At 40.5% G+C, this 18,703-nt stretch overlaps 1 long non-coding RNA gene across 1 annotated transcript in view; it reads right to left on the reverse strand.

The window, feature by feature from the left end:
- The window catches only part of LOC306963437, a 29,146-nt gene that overhangs the window by 9,047 nt on the left and 1,396 nt on the right, over positions 1-18,703 (reverse strand). The window lies entirely within an intron of this gene.

The following is an 18,703-nucleotide window of genomic DNA, read 5'->3' on the forward strand; positions in this document are numbered from 1 at the left end:
GTAAACCATGGCGACCACAACATCCTCCTGCTTTTCTCCTCATTAACAGCTCAGTCCCTGTCCCGACCTACAGCCCTGTCCCAGCGGGGTATTTCCTTGCCCCACTGTCCACCATCAAACGGTCCACATCAAAACGCCCCGCGAGCAGATGGGAAGTGACATCATAGAGGTTTGTTTTGGCGGCTGTCTGTCTTTGAAAACTGTGGAAGGTCTGTAATGATGGTTTGTGCATATACAGCCGCTTCCTTAACATAAGAACAATCAAGTGCCCCTTTCTTTGCCATGCATCTGCCAGGGTTACTCAGAGTTTTGGCAAGCAGAGAAAACAGCATTATAAAAGAAAATTACTCGCTTTTGGATTGTGTATGAGGGCGGGTGTAATAGATTGCAGATGTTGTGCTCCTTGTGAAGCTGAAAGAGCCGTTTTGTGAGCGCTGTGTCACCGCCGGCCTGTGCGAGGATTTTTGGATGAGGTTAGACGTTTCCCAGTCAAGGTTAGTCAGTCACGTTTTACAGAGTGCACGGGCCCAATTCTTGTCACTCTTTTTTCTTTTTTACAATGGTGAGTAAAAGATAACACTGCTTCTGTTGTTGTTGTTTTGTCTTATATCTTTGTGTCAATAAGAAGTGCACTTTTATAGCTGTTTTATTAGTTGTTGTTTGTGAAATACCTTATTGAAATCAAACATTTTGTCTGAAAGCAGGTAAATGTATAGTTCATAGTTGAGGTTGCATAAAAACACATGATACAGAATTTTCTTTTTTTGACAATACAAGGCACCTTTATACCTAAAGAGTAAGGTTCGATATTTACAGTATTATACAATGCCTATTACACATATTTTAATTGTAATAATGCTATAAATAAAAAATAAAAGATTAAAAAGGACGAAATGTGTCTTATGTGGCACTTTTAACAGTCACTTTGTAGTAATTTGTAGACTTACTTGACCCAGTCATCCACACGCCTTATTACACATACATGTGAGTGTGAAGTGACTTGCTCAAGGACACGGTAGCGCAGTGGTTAGCATTCGTGCTTCACAGCGAGAAGGGCCCAAGTTCGATTGCCACCTGGACGGGGCCTTTCTGTGTGCAGTTTGCATGTTCTCCCTGTGTCGGCCCATTAATCCGAAAATGTCCTATTGAGTAGGGGTTGAAAAATAAAATTCGGTTGAGGCAAGAGTCCACTGACCATACGGTTAGGGCCAGTGGTTGTACATGGCTCTCTAATCCACAACACAAATGGGTTAGTGACGCGCCGCCCACTGCTCCGTACGGGTTGTCCCAGCGGCATCGAAGGATAGGTCAAATGCAGAGGTTGTTGTATAATGACAAATAAAGCACCTTGATAATATTAAAATACACAATCGTTATGAAACAGCCACTCTCTCACCTGAGCCACTGTCGCTCCAAAAGGAAAAGATATTGGGGGAAAGCTATTCCCAAAGAGGTAAAAAAAAATACTGTAGGAATATGTCATACATACGTACATTTGTAAATAATAGATATGATCACATATTAAAATGTATTTATTGTGAAAAAACAAAAAATTACGTTTGCATTTCTAACTATACAAAAAACTCATCAATTGAAGTATAAAGCAGTGGCTCCCAAATGGTGGGTCAGCTCAGGGTCGCGAGCCAGGGAATATTTCTTTCAGTATTTGACTGCTGAAAAAAGAAACATGATCTGAGTGGTTTTGATCATGAATCTGCAGGAGGAATATTTGTACAGGTAAATCCAAAGTAATAAAGATTAAGTAGCAGTAATAGTGCATCCAAACACTACAGCAGTAGGAAATAAAGTACATAGTGTGTGCAGCATCTCGGGGGAAAAAAACAAAAAAACAGTTTACATCCATGGACTTGCATTACTGACTTTTACCTCTATTGTCCAAGTGTTTTCATTAAAAATACACATACCTACTATTAAATCCATCTGTCAAAGGTTTGTGTTGTTTTGGTTGCATTCCTCAATGTATTTTTAGCTACAGACACTGGTGCACAAACAAAAACTTTATTTACGTTTATTTTATCGCACAACGCCCACACTGTTTTCCGTTACACTTATCTTGATAGAGCTTTTTGTCCGGTAAAAAACACCCGTCTTTCAAAACCATTGAAAATGAAACAATATCACTATTGTCTATTTTGATTCCATTCTTCCCGGGACTTTTTAACTTTTGGTAACATAAGCGCAATATTGCTCACAGCCTGTCGTGTGCGTGGGACGGGCAGGGTGGATCTCTGGACTACAGGAGATATGCTGTCTGCATTTGGAGAGTCTCTTCCTCATGGCTTAATACTCCAAAGCACCACAATGGAAACAGACACCAACCTTATACACACCCAAAAAAAATGACCTGTCTGGCATAAACACTAGTGAGTTCAGTTTTTTTGTTTTGGCCCCTGTCCACTGCTCTTTTGGGACATCTTCCCTGTGTTTGTCACAACTTAAAGGTTAGCTTTCAAGCCTGTTTGCAAGTCTAAGGGAGCAGTGAACGTGCTAAAAATACACATGTCAAACAGGGCTAAAAATAAGCAAATAAGGAAGTATGAGTAAGCAGAGGATGCAGAGGGTGATACCATGTCTGAAAAGAGTTTTGTTTGTGTTTTGTCAGCTGCAAGATTTTGAATCCAGGTTGGGTGAATTCAAATTAATTTTTACATATTTTGCGGATGTGCAGGTACAATGACTTCAGGTGACTACATTACTTACGTTTCTAAACAAAATATCACATTTCACATGCACAGCCAAACTATGGGTTTCAACTTCAACTAAATGATTGACTATAAAAGATTATAAAAAAGCCATTTATGTTGACTTATGATAGCACTCAGAAGATAGGTGGAGCTTTGTTGAACTTACACTGGAGAAAGTCACTCAAAAAAAGCCATAGCGCCTTTGCCATGTCCGATCCTGTCAGATTTTGGAAGATTGAGGGAATACCAGGAGGCGGCCTGGGTTAAGGATCTAAGGGTGAGTTGCTGATGACGTGACTTTGAGTGTTTGAAAAAGACTCTATCTTCTCTATCTATATTATTATTATTGTGATCATTACTAGTTCATAAACTGCATATTGTGCTTATGCTAGTTGCCACATTACTGTCCTGCGCTGGGGTCATGAGATCCACATAATATTGAGGTGTTATAAGCTGGTATAGTTAAAAACATGCAGCGGTCACTTCACTGTGACCACATGACACATGATCGCTCCCCGTCTTACACGTACCCGGGACATAGCTGCTCTGGGACACTTAGAGCCAAGTGGAGAAAAGGCTTTTGTCATTGTGTCAAGTATTCCTATGACAGATTGTTATTTTAACAATCATCCAATGTTACTTTGGTGCTTCCTTATTTTTGTGTTGTGGACTTCTAACCTGCCTTAACCTCTCCTGTTCAACTTTACCCAAATCTAAAAGCTTCTGGACTGGCGCTTACAGCCTAAAGGCCAGAGTAACGCCTCATGTGAAAGCGAAGACCTACAAAACTGACCTTTTTTCTTGCGTTGTTGCCAGGTTGTCGTCACTTTTATCACTTTCTTTTTCATCTCATTTTTACTGCTATTTTGTTTTTGTCACATTTTTCCCACTTTTTCATTTGGTCACTTTACGGTCACATATTTGTTGTTTTTTGTTGCGTTTTCATCCTCGCTTTCAAGACATAAATAGATAGATAATTGATGCTTTGTTATCCTATCTATGTACTTGTTACTACACTTTGATATTATGAGTTAAGCTCCACCCTGTTAAGTCTATTGGATGACGTTTACATTGGCTACATTTACATGGTAATCAGATAACGGGAGAAATCAGATAACCCAAAAATCTGATCTGATTAGTTTACATTCTCTTCAGAAACCTGAGAATCCAAAAATCTGGCCTCCACATGTGCCAGTGCAGATATTTGGATTTTTAGAGCAGCTGAATTGTCTCCACCCCTCTCTTCAGTCAAGCCCACCTGCAGAACCAGGTGGAAAATGATTGCGCCTCCATATTTGGACTTGGAGTCAAAGTACTGTCCATGTGGCAGCAGTTTCTTGTGCTTGGTAGTTGAGTGCATACAGCACAAGTTAAGTAACTCATAGGAAAAGGGTTCAAATCAGGTTTATTGTTTTCTGAAGCAACTAAAGAAATTAGAGCACAAATGGCACAAACTTTACTTTAACTGCTATTAAAATGTAATTATATCTTTTAATCTTTGTTTGACATCTTTTTGACATGATTTTGCAGTATTTTCCTGGTTAGTTTATGCACAAGTATGAAAGATCAGGAAGAAATCAGATTATATGACTATCAGATGATGTATATCAGATTTCACTGTTTACATGTTTCTTCAGTTCTCTTCTGAGAACTCCAGAAATCAGATTACTATCAGATTTTTGGTCTCCACGTAAACATAGCCAGTGTCTTGAATTTATATATGATTTGTAGAGGATATTTTAATACCGAAATGATGAGAACTCTCGTAAACCAGTCTGTACTTTACTTTAAACTCATTGAGGAATGACGCCTCTTGGAGTAGGTGGGGCTAGAATTTTGAGCTCTGATGTTTTCAGGAGGAATATTTCTAAAATACGGTTAAAAGCAACTCTAGCATAAAACATGCTGTTTACAATGTGGCTCAGTGTGTCATGAGGCGACACAAGTTGAATCTTTTTATTCATCAACCACATCCTCGCTTGGAACCAGCGCGGTTATGCTCACGTCTTTACTTCCTCCATACACCGACGATTGCCATCAGGCCGTGGGTTTTTATATGACCTGTCATTGGCTGAGTCAGTGAGTGCCAGCACCTCGTTGACACATTTGGCATGGCTCCCTCGCGACACCTTTGTCTTTTTCAGCCGAGTGGGTGCACAGTCCAGTGTGTCACGGTACATTCCTCTCGGCCAGTTCCGCTGCGAGAAACGTCAGAGCGCAGGGATGAACCTGGAAGAGCTGGCACAAGGTTGTATGTAAAAAAAAAAAACAACAACAACAAAACAACAGAAAGTGCACCAGACGCATTGTATCTAGTGACCACCTCTAAAAATACAACAGTTTGTCTCGCACAAACCTGGAGAAGCTGAAATAACAAACTTTGAAGTGAGGAAGTGTGATTGTTAGGACAAAAGAGCGGGAGGAGGGGGTTTGAAAAGACCTCATACAGCAGAACTTTTGACCTTTGTTGAAATATTAGGCAGTGGCCACAGGCGTACTGTATGCACAATGCCACAATGGAGAGTGGCAGAGTGTGGTGAGAGTGGTGAGGCGCATTTAAGACACTTTCCCATGATGCTGTTGGCACGGCCACAGCTATTTGTGTTTTTACTCAAACTGGCAGCTAAAGCACACTTCCTGGTCGGCATTTGGAAAGTGTGGTGCAGAAAGTATCCTGTTTCTGACTTTTTATGAGTTTGCTTTGTTCCTATGGAATGCGTGGGCCCTCCAGCAAAGACCTTACGATAGTCTCGGGCATTTTCCTGCTCAAGCCAACTGTCAAGCATTACTCAGCAGCATCACTATGTGGTATTGTTATAATAGGAGACAAGCAGGCACCAATGCTTTTAAATGTACATATATTATGCACTATAATCCTCCTCATTACTTTGTTGTAAAAGCCAAATGGATTTGATGATGGGTCCAGAGGAGGAGTAATAACACTTTTAATGTCAATATGAAGTCGGACAACAATTATTTTGAGTGGGAAAAGCACTACTGTTTGAGTTATAATTTATTGAATGTAACTATGTCACAACAATAGATGAATGTTAAAGTTATGGTGTTAAAGATGAGTCAGCTTTCTTTCATTGTTATGGGGATGAAATGAGCATCACTGTCAAATATCTCAAACATCTACTGCTGCTAAATTCTACAAAAACAGTATTACGTACTACTATTTGATCGCTACTAGTCGTTCGCTGCTAGTTGTATTTCAGGCCGTAGAGAATTTTGGTCTGAATACAGCATAAGGCAAATAAAGCAGCGCCTGTTGCTGAGGCGCATCAAACCATGATCTTCTTGACCTATGCTCGCCCATGACCCTCTATTAAACACAAAACAATGAAAAATATAACCTTTAGTCTAAAGGGCTCAAAGCTGAACACATCAAGATAAGTCTGGAGAAACAATGTTAACATTTCTTATGTCGGCCCCGAGGCACTTTAGTGGGGAAACACGTCTGATGACTTCATAATGACCATCAGTGTTCAGGATGGAAGATATAAGACAAAATACAGTCTTTGTTTGTGACTGATAAGTGCATATCAAGATTATAATGACAGAGTGAATGTTACTCAGACAGTTACTGGCATGAGATCGTATCCTGAATTGGATTTATCTTTGGTGGAAGTACAACGCCGTAGTGAACACAAAGCTCAAAGGGCACGTTTGTCTATTGCACATGTAGCAGCAGGAAAATAGAGGAATGTGATTAATGAGGTGTGTGTGAGAGAGAGGCCTATGCGTGTTAAGTGCCGCCTCCGGCAAACTGCTTTTACAGGTAAATGATGATGAAATGAACAAAAGCCATAAAGACATTGGGCAGCAGTGTTATACAGAGGAGTGGACATTAATAAGTAACATTTCAGATCTGTCACCAAGCTAACGACCACAGTAAACAACAAACATTTCATTCCCATTTGAAACTTTTCATTTGAATTTCTACAACCCACAAGTTTCCTGACCGCTATTGTCATTTTGTCATTGAAATATTAAGTGAAGTGAATCAATATCACATAGACAAAATGTATCACAACATAACTAAGGCTTCCATCTGACTGAAATGTATATTTTTTTGGTAATTCAGCCTAAAACAAACAAATATTTTACTCAAAATCTTGCAATATTCAAGAAAGTTATCAAAAATTCCGCTTTTTTCTCATATCGTAGCCCTACTGGTGGAGGCATCATGATTTCCACAGGGACGCTGTGCTGCTGAGGGTCTATTGTGGAAACCTAACCTTGTGGGTGACCAGGCTCCACTCAGGTAACTTCAAAGGCTCCTTTTTCAACAAACAGATCACATTTCCTCTGCGGAATGTTCCACTGCCACACAGACTCTTTCAGTCGGTGGCCATCTTTAAACTCCTTTGTTTAACATGAAAGACAAGCGAGCCGAATGCTTTGATCGCTGCTGACACACCTTCACTGTAACTGCCACAGACCGACGAAGACACAGATGAAGTCCGACCAACAGCTGGCGAATGTATGTGGCCATGACAATGGGCAGCCTGAGATAACACGAGCCTCACGAGTGCCCTTAAAGTGGATAAAATGCCTCTCAAGTTTGGAATGAATACTCCAAATACTGAACAATCCATTCATGTTCTGAATATTTTCCATGGTGAGTGTCCCCCTAAGGCATTTACATTGCAACATGGAAGCATGACGGTGCAGATCATACACAGAAGAAATGAAATATTAGTACGAGCAGTGTTGTAGTGGAGACTTGATCCATCTGTATAGTTTGCAGTAGAATGCTCTAAAATTAAGTTACCATTAAAATCCGTCACGTTATGGGGTACAAGAAACAGCACAAAACTTAGAGAAAAAAGCAGTGAAACAACTCTGTTAGCTTAACACATAGTCCCAAGAAACTTAATATTGATGATAATACATGTACTTTCTGTGAGAACAATGAGGAGACAATGGATCATATTTTTTTTTTATGTACCAAGACTCAAATATTTTGGAAGAACATATAGGACTGGATACAACGGCAAATTGAAATCCCAATCCCCATCTCGAGAGACAACATAACTTTTGGAACTCTTCTTCAGAACAAGAACAATGAACTGTGTTTTAGTTCTCTGTCTTGGAAAATTCTTTATACATAAACAAAAAATACTTAAATCATCCCCAAACTTTAAACGGTTTCTTGTGGACTTTGACAGTTATTTAAAATCCCTCAAATATATAAGCACCAATAATAACGAATATATTTATGTATCTGTTTATGAACTCCTGAGTAAGCTACCCAGAACTGTATAACCCCTTGGAAGTACATTAACCTCTAACTATACTGCACCTTGTTGTTTTATTGTATGTTTTTTCTTTTACTGCTTGTGAACATTGTAATCTGAACAGATCATCAATAGTGCCCTACTTGTTTTGTACATGTAATTGTAAATAAAAAATAAAAAAAATAAAGAAATTGTCCCAAGAAACTATGTGAACTACAACTCCACTATTTTACAGAAATCCCAGATATCTGTATAACATACTGGGCGACTGTATTAAACGGAGATCAACAGTCTTTCTCACTCTGATTCTGAAGTGTTTCCCATAGCCTTTTCAAATGTGCGTTTTAAGACATGATGGCGAGATGATTAATTGCCATCATTCTTTTAAACTGACTTTTAAATTGAATACAGTATTATCATTGGAAAGATGAATGTGAAATGTACGCAACCAGAGTGGCTGTTGAAATGGTAGACACTGTGCAACGGCCAATATCATCTGAGTGCATTACTGTGTTTGCTACCAGCTGTAGTAAAATTGGTCATATTTCGTACAGACTCCTGTCACATCATCACAAGCAGAAATCGCAGTAGCAACTAAGCAAACCAAACATATTTCCCCAACCCATGTAACAATTGGGCTGAGTGAAGAGGACTTCCTCTCTGGATTAACTTGTCCGGGAGATAGCATCAGCCGAAATACTACTCAGTGAGTGTCTTGGTATTGCATCAATGCACACAATGATGAAATGCACTGATACCTGAGTAAAACCTGCACAGTAGGGACGGGGTCAACTCCAACCTCAGTCAATCTTCAGTTGGGTGTGTCAGATATGGGTTATGACAAACATGCAGTTAAAAGGTAAGTAAATGTTGATTCAGAGAGCGGTGCTTTCATTTGAATCTTGTACTTCAGAAACATCCTGAGCCTTTCACCTTTTATGGTTTCATGTTGGGAGGTTGATGACCCAGTGATTCATCAGAGACCGGAGACAGACACACCCGCAGGTACAAGCAGTGACCGAGCCAGCAACGGTAAATCCTTAAATGAGAGTAAAGTGCACTCAAGTTCACACAAATGGCTGACATTTCAGGGTTCATCCAAATCCAATCCTTTCTTCAGAGCCCGACGTTTGAGACAGGATTCCCCCCAGCATGTTGGAAAGTGTGCACTGACCCAGTTAATAATTGCTCCCGGTCACTTTCTGTGTTAAAAGCTCACACGCTCTCTCGATCAAAAAGTAAGATTTTTCCAGGTATTTGGTAAGAATCTCAAAGAATCTTTAATCATCGACTGGACAACCAAACCCTGTTATGTCGACAATTTAAGCTGCAGTACAATGACTACTTCCTGGACAAATGAGAGCCTTCAAAAACATAATATCAAAGACATCTTAATCACTGTCTTACACTTTGTTGATCATCACTTCCAGAAGGAGCTACCCATAAGCCCCTCCCACTCCCCCTCCTCTTGCTCCCCTACATTACTCTCCTACATTTCCTTGATATGTAGGATCTGAATAGGAGCTGCTTGAGAAAGTTGCTTGAGCAGTTTTATTTCATCAATTGTAATTTTATATATCTTTCAAACAGTTGTGATTCTATAGAATTTCTCACACAATGCCATCACCGGGCTCTGATACTGACCCATTTAAGTTCATTTCACAAAACAGATATGGGCTTTTTTTGTTGCTTTTATTAATCAACAGCAGCTTGTAATTTTGTCTTTGCAAAGCTGTTTCCATTGCTTGCTCATGGATCGGATTACTCGCATTTTGTGAAAGAATTTCACTGAAAATGAAAGTAGAAAAGTGGACTTCAGTGACCAAGTTCTATTTAAGACTTATTAACAGTATTCTCTTCGTTTCAAGTTCAGTTTTTTTGTAATGTTTTTTATAATGTTGAAAACTTTAATAAAAAACAAAAAACAAAAACAAGTATTCTCTTAAAAGAAGGATGTCTCTTGAAGGTTTAAAGTAAAAGCTCAAGGTCCAATTCCTGGAAAGCAAACACGCCCTACCTATACAGTATACAGAATGTGGGTCAGGGTTAAACCTGGTTATCTGCAGCTGTATAAATTCATGTCATGCTTTGAAGACTGCCACTGAAAGAGGTGTTGCCCTTTTTTCAGTGAAGATGTGATGCTTGTTTGTTCGCAATTGGAGCTGCACTGTTTATTGACATTTATGGAAAAAAATAGTAATGTTTCAATACTGGATAAAGAAAGTTTACTTGAAGTTGAAGGGTTCTACTCTATTCTGATACAAGCCTTGTCAATAGAGACAAAAAAGAGCTGCAGGGCTGCCCCAAATGGATGCTCTAACTCGGTTGACTCTCAAAGTGAGTCTTGTAAAGATGTATGATTTTTGTCAAATGCAAGCCAGGAAAAAAAAATCCTACTTCATAAATGTCCTATTTCCTGTTCAAGCCTACAATCTTGGAGACAAGAGGTCAAGCATATTGTGTTGGATTGTTTCGGGGGATGACTCCGCGATACTGCATATTACTCACTCCTCTGGGATATGCTTTATATGCAGTAGCTTCTTTTCCTCTCTGCTCACTGACATGGCTCCAGGAAACACTCTCCTCATCCTCCTCTGCCCTATGTAACAGGAGCCGACTGTTCAACCCTTTCACTGAATGGCCAATGTCACAACTGTAGATCTCCCATTCCCGAGACTACTGCACTGACCTTCACACAATGCTGCTTTTCAAAGGCCTAAATGTCTCCACGGCTGCTGAACTAGGCCACTCTTCTGCATGTGTATATGTGCATGCGTAATATGAAAGGGGAATCCCCACACAAGCCGGCTAATTGCGGTCTATCCTACACAATTATGAGGGGAAAAGGTGATTAAGATTACATTTATTAACTGGGGGGGGTTCATTTTCACATGTTATTTGCATTTTAAATCAAGATTGGTTTAACATGGGTATAATAACTGCTAAGTTCATGTTTGTAGTGGTATAAAAAATAAATCCCAATGACAAACGATGGTTTTGTTGTGTTATATTCCCTTAAGCAGAGGTTTCCCAAGTTTTCGCACTGCAACAGCTAAAAATGTGAAAAAGTCTGGTCCCCCACTGTAAAAAATAATTGATGACATAGATTAACCAAGAAACATTTGAAATCTGGTTTATGTATTTAGACTGCACATCTATGCTTTTCAACCTCTTAACCCCTGCCTTAACCCAGCACATTTTCTCCAGTTCAGCTTTACCCAAATCTCAAAGCTTGACGCCTCATTTGAAAGGGAAGACCAACAAAACAGCTCAGATTCTTTTAGCACATTTTTGTCGTTGTTTTTTTTTTCAAGAAGCTTTTAGATTTGGTTAAAGTCGAACTGGAGAAAATGTGCTCGGTTAAGACGGGGGTTAAGAGGTTAAAAGCATAGATGTAAAGCATAGATGTTTTAAATTAAATAATTATGGTAAATGGTAAATACTCTATGAAGATTTTTATTTCCTACATCTTGAAATAATCTTGGGACCCCCAGTGCAGTGCTTGCTAAACCCACTTAGGAAAACAATGACCTAAAGCCTTTGGCACTTACAATTATTCCATTTGTGATTTCCGTTCGATATACAGTAGGATTCCCTGTGTAGCCCTAATCTGGTTGACATAAAAGGGAAAATGTGGTTCCTTTCATAAGAGCAGTACGGAAACTTATGGAAAAGAAATGAGTTGGATTCCCAGGAAAGAGCGAATGAAGCTTCCAAAGTTTATTTTTCTGTTGCGTCGGCCACACTGCAGGAACCGGGAATACACCACCAGTCTGAGCAGCGCCTCGTGGATTATGTGAAAAATGTGTAGCCAGTGCGTGGGAGAGACATGTGACGTGGATATTGCTTGAAATACAAACCAATCTGGATCCTTTGCTGACACATCGATGCCGCTTCAATAACATAAATGCCCTGTTCCCAGTGTAAAGTTTATGAGGGTGACATTTCAGATTATTGGGATAACAAGTTAACTGCAGCCAATGTAATAGTACCCGAGGGTTTTAAAAGTCCACATGAGTCCGATATCACTTTTACACAATTCATAATTTCTAACACCTGCAACACTGTATATAGACCAGCAACCCCATAACACAACTTTATAAAACACGACAGCCGCATTAACAGCTCTCACTAAAGCTAATGATAGCATGGGTCAACTGCAGCAGGGGCATGTCATGATAAACTGATCTGAGCACACTTTTCAACCATAGGCTATTGACTTATGTGTGGCTTAATAAACATATTTGTCATATTGTACAGAACATTTTGTTTTACAGTGTAGAGGACAAACGCTCTGAGCCAATGCTGCTCCCGCTTCTTCTATTCTGGATTCTTATTTTAGGAAGAAAAGTTGCGATAGTGATCAACTCTGTGCATAATTGAATCAAGGCACAATACAGGCCTACATCTCAAACATCTGCCCTCCCTCGCTCGAAACGAAGCGACTGAAAGGTCAGGCTTGGCTCTCGGGCTCACTTTGGCTGCATGCTCTGTATAAAAGGCCACACAGTGGCATAGTGGTCATCACATTGCCTCACTGCAAGATGGTCCTCGGTTTGATTCCCAGGATGGTGGGACCTTTCTGTGTTTGCATGTTCTTCCCATGAAGGTTCCTCCTACCACTAAAGTACAATTCAGCCCTGTCTGGAGTCGGGATGAATGAGGGTGCAGGACAATAGATGCAAACTAGCCCATGACAATCCCACGTGGTGTATCTACATGCATTAGTCTCATGTTTACTAACATGCCCTGTCTCATTAATAAATGTGACTCTGCACAGATTGGCTGATCGATGTAACAGCCTCTGTCTCTGTTATCAGAGTCTACGTTGCACAGTGGGCGTGTGGAGGTGTTGACATGGGGGCTGTGTCTGGGCATGTTTGTGAACAGAACCTGTAACACTGTCATGACATCACACTGACAGATTACGCTTTTCACAACACAGGAATGTCCTTGGAGGATCCTCCAGGAGCCAAGAGGTACTTTTCCAAATCACTCCCAGTACATTTCCAAAACACAACAGGCAAAACATGAAACAGGCAAATACAGTGAACACAATATAACAGACTCAGAAAGATATAGGCTCCACTGTATCAGTAATGCAGCTCGTTTCATTTTTTCTGTTAGATCAAACATATTCAAGCATTTTTACACAGTTTTGAAACCAATTTGATGCTCCTCTTGCCACGCCTACATATTACCAGGAGGGAGAAAATGGCTTGTAACTCGCTCTGGTTGGATAAATGAATATAAGATACTGTAATTGGATATTTATGTTTTAAGATCTCACTATGACTCGTGGCTGGTTATAGACTTCAGCTATCAGCACATGCACAATTTATAGCACCTATCCTTTGAGTGACAGTATGTCCAGGTTTATTTCACACACCAAATTCATAATAACAAGGGCAGCTGCGATCAAAGTTTTTCAAAGAGGCAACAAACAACATTGTGTTCCATTTAAAAATCACATTCACTGCAGCTTCATGACCACATGGATAAAATGCTCAGCACCCAAATGTGAAGATGGGACCATGCACACACTACTGGGGGCATGGCCAGCATTCCCCCGACTGTCACCGTATTTAGGGTGTGCGCCCCCTGCCAGGACCTGGACAGACACTCATGACCTCACCATCGTGGAGGCCCGTGCATTCACATGGCCTCAGACACTGGGTATAGTTGGCAGTGTCAATTTTTCAAGTGTGTATGATGTCACTGAACGCAATGGACTCTGAAACACAGGACATTTTAAAACGGGCAGTCCATTTACCGAAGATGCCCAAGAACATTAAATCACAATAAAGCAGGCATTTCAGCAAGATAATAGGTTGCATTTGATGTTCTGCAATGTTATGTCCATATCACTGAATACAAATGGGTGTTTGGAAAGAAGGATCCAAACAGACAAGTTGAATGTTCTCTTTTTGTTAGGGATTGGGTCGACATTTACACTCTTGGCACGTGGCAATTGCTGGTTAATTGTCTGAAGTTTGCCGAGAGGCTGCATCTTTAAAGGGAGGTCCAGCTGATAAGTCACTGTCAGCAAAAGCAATATGGGTCAACAACAAAAATTACTACTGTATACTTTTATCTCTCTATTTCCTTTATAGGGTATTGCTCAAAGGGTATGGGCGTGCCTAGTATAACATGTAATAGCTCGAGTAAGTTCTTCCCCCAATTTGACACTCAAGCAGCTAGTACACACCTCATTTAGCATAATGATGCAGAGTGGTACATTGGAATACATCTGCAATGACAGAGATTATAAAGATTTTCAGCAAGGATTATGGTGGGTTTTTAGCAAATGTTAGTCCTGTTATTCTTTGAAGGATTTGAAAATAAGAGAGTAATACTAATATAACAGGTATTGTGCAGCTGTGGGAACCATTGTTGGAGCTGAAATTTGTGCAGAGGTTATTAATACTCCAGGGTGCAGTCTGTTAGGGGGATTTGAGCTGCCTCTTGGGTTTCAGTGTTTTCTAATGTCCCTACATGGCACATGTCTTGCTCCGTTTTTGATGTGCTAACGACTTGGCCTTGCAAGAGAAGATGCCAGGTCAATAGAGCCATCGGCAGCAGCCCTCTGTGTAAACACATGCAAACCGAGCAGAAACCGTGCGTAAATATGACTGTCTTAGCATATTTGTCAATGCATTGGTAATCAAAAGATAAGGATGGAGAACTGGCAGCAATGATAAAGCATGAGTCTTTGTCTGCATTGTGTCTGTATTTGTATGCGTATCAGTTTGTTTATTTGCAGCAGCAGACAGTCGATCCAGTTTGTGTATGACAGTTGATGAGTTATTCAGTCTGGGATGGGCTGATGTCATGTAGGTGCACCGTGCCAGGAGCGAACGCCAAGGTTTGAACATGATCATCTGTTGCTTCTTACCCTCTTTCTATCTATCGCCCATAACTTATATAGATGTCTGCTGAAGGGGCATTTGCATTGCACATATGCATGAAGTGCACACATACATCATACATGCTATTGTTAATGCAGCGCTATAGGTCCAGCAGCTCTGACCTGCAGCAGCACTGGGGTCAGATTGTGAGGTGTTTTAAATAGGCGAGCCCAGGATTGGACTGTGGTGAGTGATGGACCACACTTTCCCTTCCTCACCCCATGGCTGTCTATGCCTCTGCACTGTGATGATGGATGCCCAGCCCTCTGTAAATATAGCCCTACCCCAGCTAGTTAGCATGGCTGGCATGGTCCAGGCTGGTGGTCACAATCTAAATATACATCCAAAATAAATGCTTCCCGATTCAATCTCGTCTGTTGTTTATACAATCTTAAACATACATCTGACGGGAGTTAATAAACCATTTTAGTTTCTCTAAGTAATTTATCGAACAAATCAACAGACAGTATTTAATAATATCACGAGAGGAGGGAAACTGGCTGTGCTCGTGTACAGAAGCTTTGCCCAATGCTGTGGTGAGTGCGGCGCCCAGTCACTGCGGTCGTAACAACTCATTGCCATGGTTTCCATCCAAACTGTGCTCTGTTTAAAGCTACTGATACAGTGGAATGGACCTGTGGGTGGAGAGAGGGCCAGCACTCACCGCACACAGCAAGTGACGCAAGTTTATGGAGTTAGTGCCATTTAGGAGCACATTCAGGTGAAAAGTCACTAAAACCCTTAAACCACCCCTGTTTTGTGCGCAAGACACACAGAGGACTAATGACCTGTCCCACAGGTGACCTGTCAATAGAGAGGCCTTATTCACACATCTGAAGCATCTCTATGAGCTCTATCTAAAAATACACAACTAATTCAGATGAGGACAACTAATCCTTTGAGATTGAGATGATGCTTATCTCAGTGCTTCCTCTGTGGCCATAGACGCAGTGTATTCTCAACACAAAAGACCGCCTCAAAGCCTCTTCCAGCTCTGCAGCACGGCACTACTCCAGTCAGCTAACACGTCTTTGAATTATCCCTTTAAATTCAGATTATCTAGTTTATTTATTTATTTGAGATGGGACAGTGCATATTAATTATCATGAGTCCTCAAGGTACACATGTAAATATGTAAAACATGTAAAACAAGTCTTGTCTGTGTTTACAACTGAGTCAGGCTCACTCATCTATTATTACTAAGTCCCTCAACACATCATTTTTGATGAAACAGAACTCAACCCAGACACGTCACGTTTCACAAGCTATTTTGTCAGTGATAGACCCCTGAAGGGTGTTACCTGGAAACACCAACACATGAAGAAGTGATGACAAAAGATGAGACAGTGATGTATTTCGCACATCGCCGCCATGCACACTTTAAATTTCCCATCAACAAAACTATTACGGCAATTCATGTTTTATCACTTGCCCTGTCTTGCAAAACATTACACTGTCTTTCCATCAAAACGTTGCAAATGATTGTACTATTGTGGTTACCTGCCGCACATTCTTTTGACATGAACTACAATTGTTATTTAATTATTATTATTATTGATGTATGTTTGTTTGTTACATTAGCCTGTTGCTAGTTGGCACTATTTTGTATTCTTAAGGTTCAGTTTGTCCACCACTTACTGCAGCCGTCAACCACCTAAAACAAAACGGTATAGGCATGGCCATGATGAGCCTGTGCACACCCAAGGTCACTTTGTGCTAGAGAGATTTACCTGAGTTTTTCTTTTCTTCAGTTAAAGGGACTAGATAGAACTTGTCATTTTCAGGTCTCACGCGCAACTGCAGTCTCTATGTTAAGCTTGTGCATGACGATGAAGATAGTTGGTATTTCAGCCCAAAATACCAACTGTGCAGGTTTTTAGTGACAGTTGTGGTGAATAGGTCTTGGCTCATTCTACACATTAGGACATTGGGTGGAAAATACATAATTTTAACATTTTTAAATTCTGTCTAGTCCCTTTAAAGTATCACATTACAAGCATATCTTTACATTTATACAAGCTTGACAGTGATAAATTGCAGCTTGAGCTGACAACTTATTAACTTTGGCCCACATAGCACAGTTAATTTTAGGCCTGATAAACAGTCCAAAGTACTGTTTGATGATGAGAGTTTCTATATTTCGGAATAACACTTTGCTGAAGTAGCTAGATATCTGTCTCAGACGTTTCCTCAACCTTTCCAATATAATGTAATTGGTCACTGCTAATAGCTTGTGGTTCAGTGTCTAATGGTGGTTTTGCTAAACTTGTAATGGTGACTGCGTGTGAGGCACAGGCCACCTCTGTGTGACTCATTATTTTTACCTCACCCTTCAAAAATCTACTGACCCCTGCACACCAAAACATCGCCAATCGCTGCACACAAGAGGAGGTTCCCATACGCTAATATCAACCAGACCTGTCCGAAGCCACTTCACTTAAAAGTGCTGTCAAACCCAATATGTGGAACATACAACGCAGAGAATAGCTGACATGATATCATTAAGAATGTGGGCTTGTCATCAGCTCATAGTGAATCAGGATGGTGGTAGTAAAAGCTGACATGCACTCTCTCTCTCATTCCTTCCATTCCTCATTGATCAGCAGCACTGGTCCGGGACACCGGGTAAAGTGATCAGGCAGTGACCTCATCGGTGGCTACCTCATCCCCATGACGGGCCAGTGCAGACTGTTTATGTGTGTGTGAGGGAGCGCGTCCCTCATGTCTCCGGACGGGGATAGCCTCATTTTCTAAGCAACAGTTTCCTTCTCAGACGTTCAGGTCCCCGGACACTTAAAGAAGCAGACTTGTCTAGACTGATGGTTTCCACTATAAATGAAATCACATTTTAAGGAATAGTCGGGGTGTTTACATATTTCACAGAGGAAAGGAATGCCAAATCCCCAGTGAACAACAGTTTCCAGACATTTTGCAAACAAGGGAATGTAATGCCTGTCTGTTCTAAATGTATGTCCAATCAGATACATACTGATAAAAGCCTATTGCAATGCAGCTTAAACAGCTTAAACTAGGCGACAGACGCCTAAGACAGATAATACCCATCCACAGCAGTATCTTTTCTTTTATGACTTTCCCATTTATGAGATTTTAAGTAGATAGAATTTGTCGTAACATACTTGTGTCCTTGTCTTGACCGAACAAGTAACCAAATGCTGACAAACACTGTAAACAATTTATAGCTATTCCGTCACTCTTGTTACTTGAAGGTAAAGCAATTGAACCTATTGATACAAACAGACAATAATAATGAATATTTTAAATTGCCCGAAGTAAGAATATATGGTCTGACGTTGAGGACTGGGGCAAATGGGCACATCTGCTTCAGACTAAAATGACAGCAATACAGATGTCGATTACCTATACAAATGAATCACTCTGAGGAGCAATAAAAAGAGTTCTGATGTAACAGGAGGTGACGCAGCGTTAGTCGCCAGGTAGACACCACCTGGTGGACACACAAGCGTCAACACTATTATTGTTACTAGGTTACAGGTGAAATGAGAAAGCAATGGGTGTCTAGTGCCTCTTATCTTAGCAGCAGCCCCACCCACATCCTCCCGGATACATGCCTAGTATGGGCATGTAAAGGCAGGTATCAACACTGTGAACTCTGTAATTATCAGAGGCTTTACTACACTGGTAGTACAATATGCCCATATTATACGACTTACGACTTATATGACCAGCCATTGACAATTTATCCATGGAAACTGGAGTTTTGTTTGTTACAAATACAAATAGTTCAAACTTGAGAACATTTTTAACCATCATAAAATGTGAGCTATATGTGTGTCAGTGCCTATGAAATGGTCTGAAATGGTCAATA

The sequence above is a fragment of the Gobius niger genome, assembly GCF_951799975.1.
Source record: "Gobius niger genome assembly, chromosome: 5".
Classification (NCBI taxonomy): Eukaryota; Metazoa; Chordata; class Actinopteri; order Gobiiformes; family Gobiidae; genus Gobius; species Gobius niger.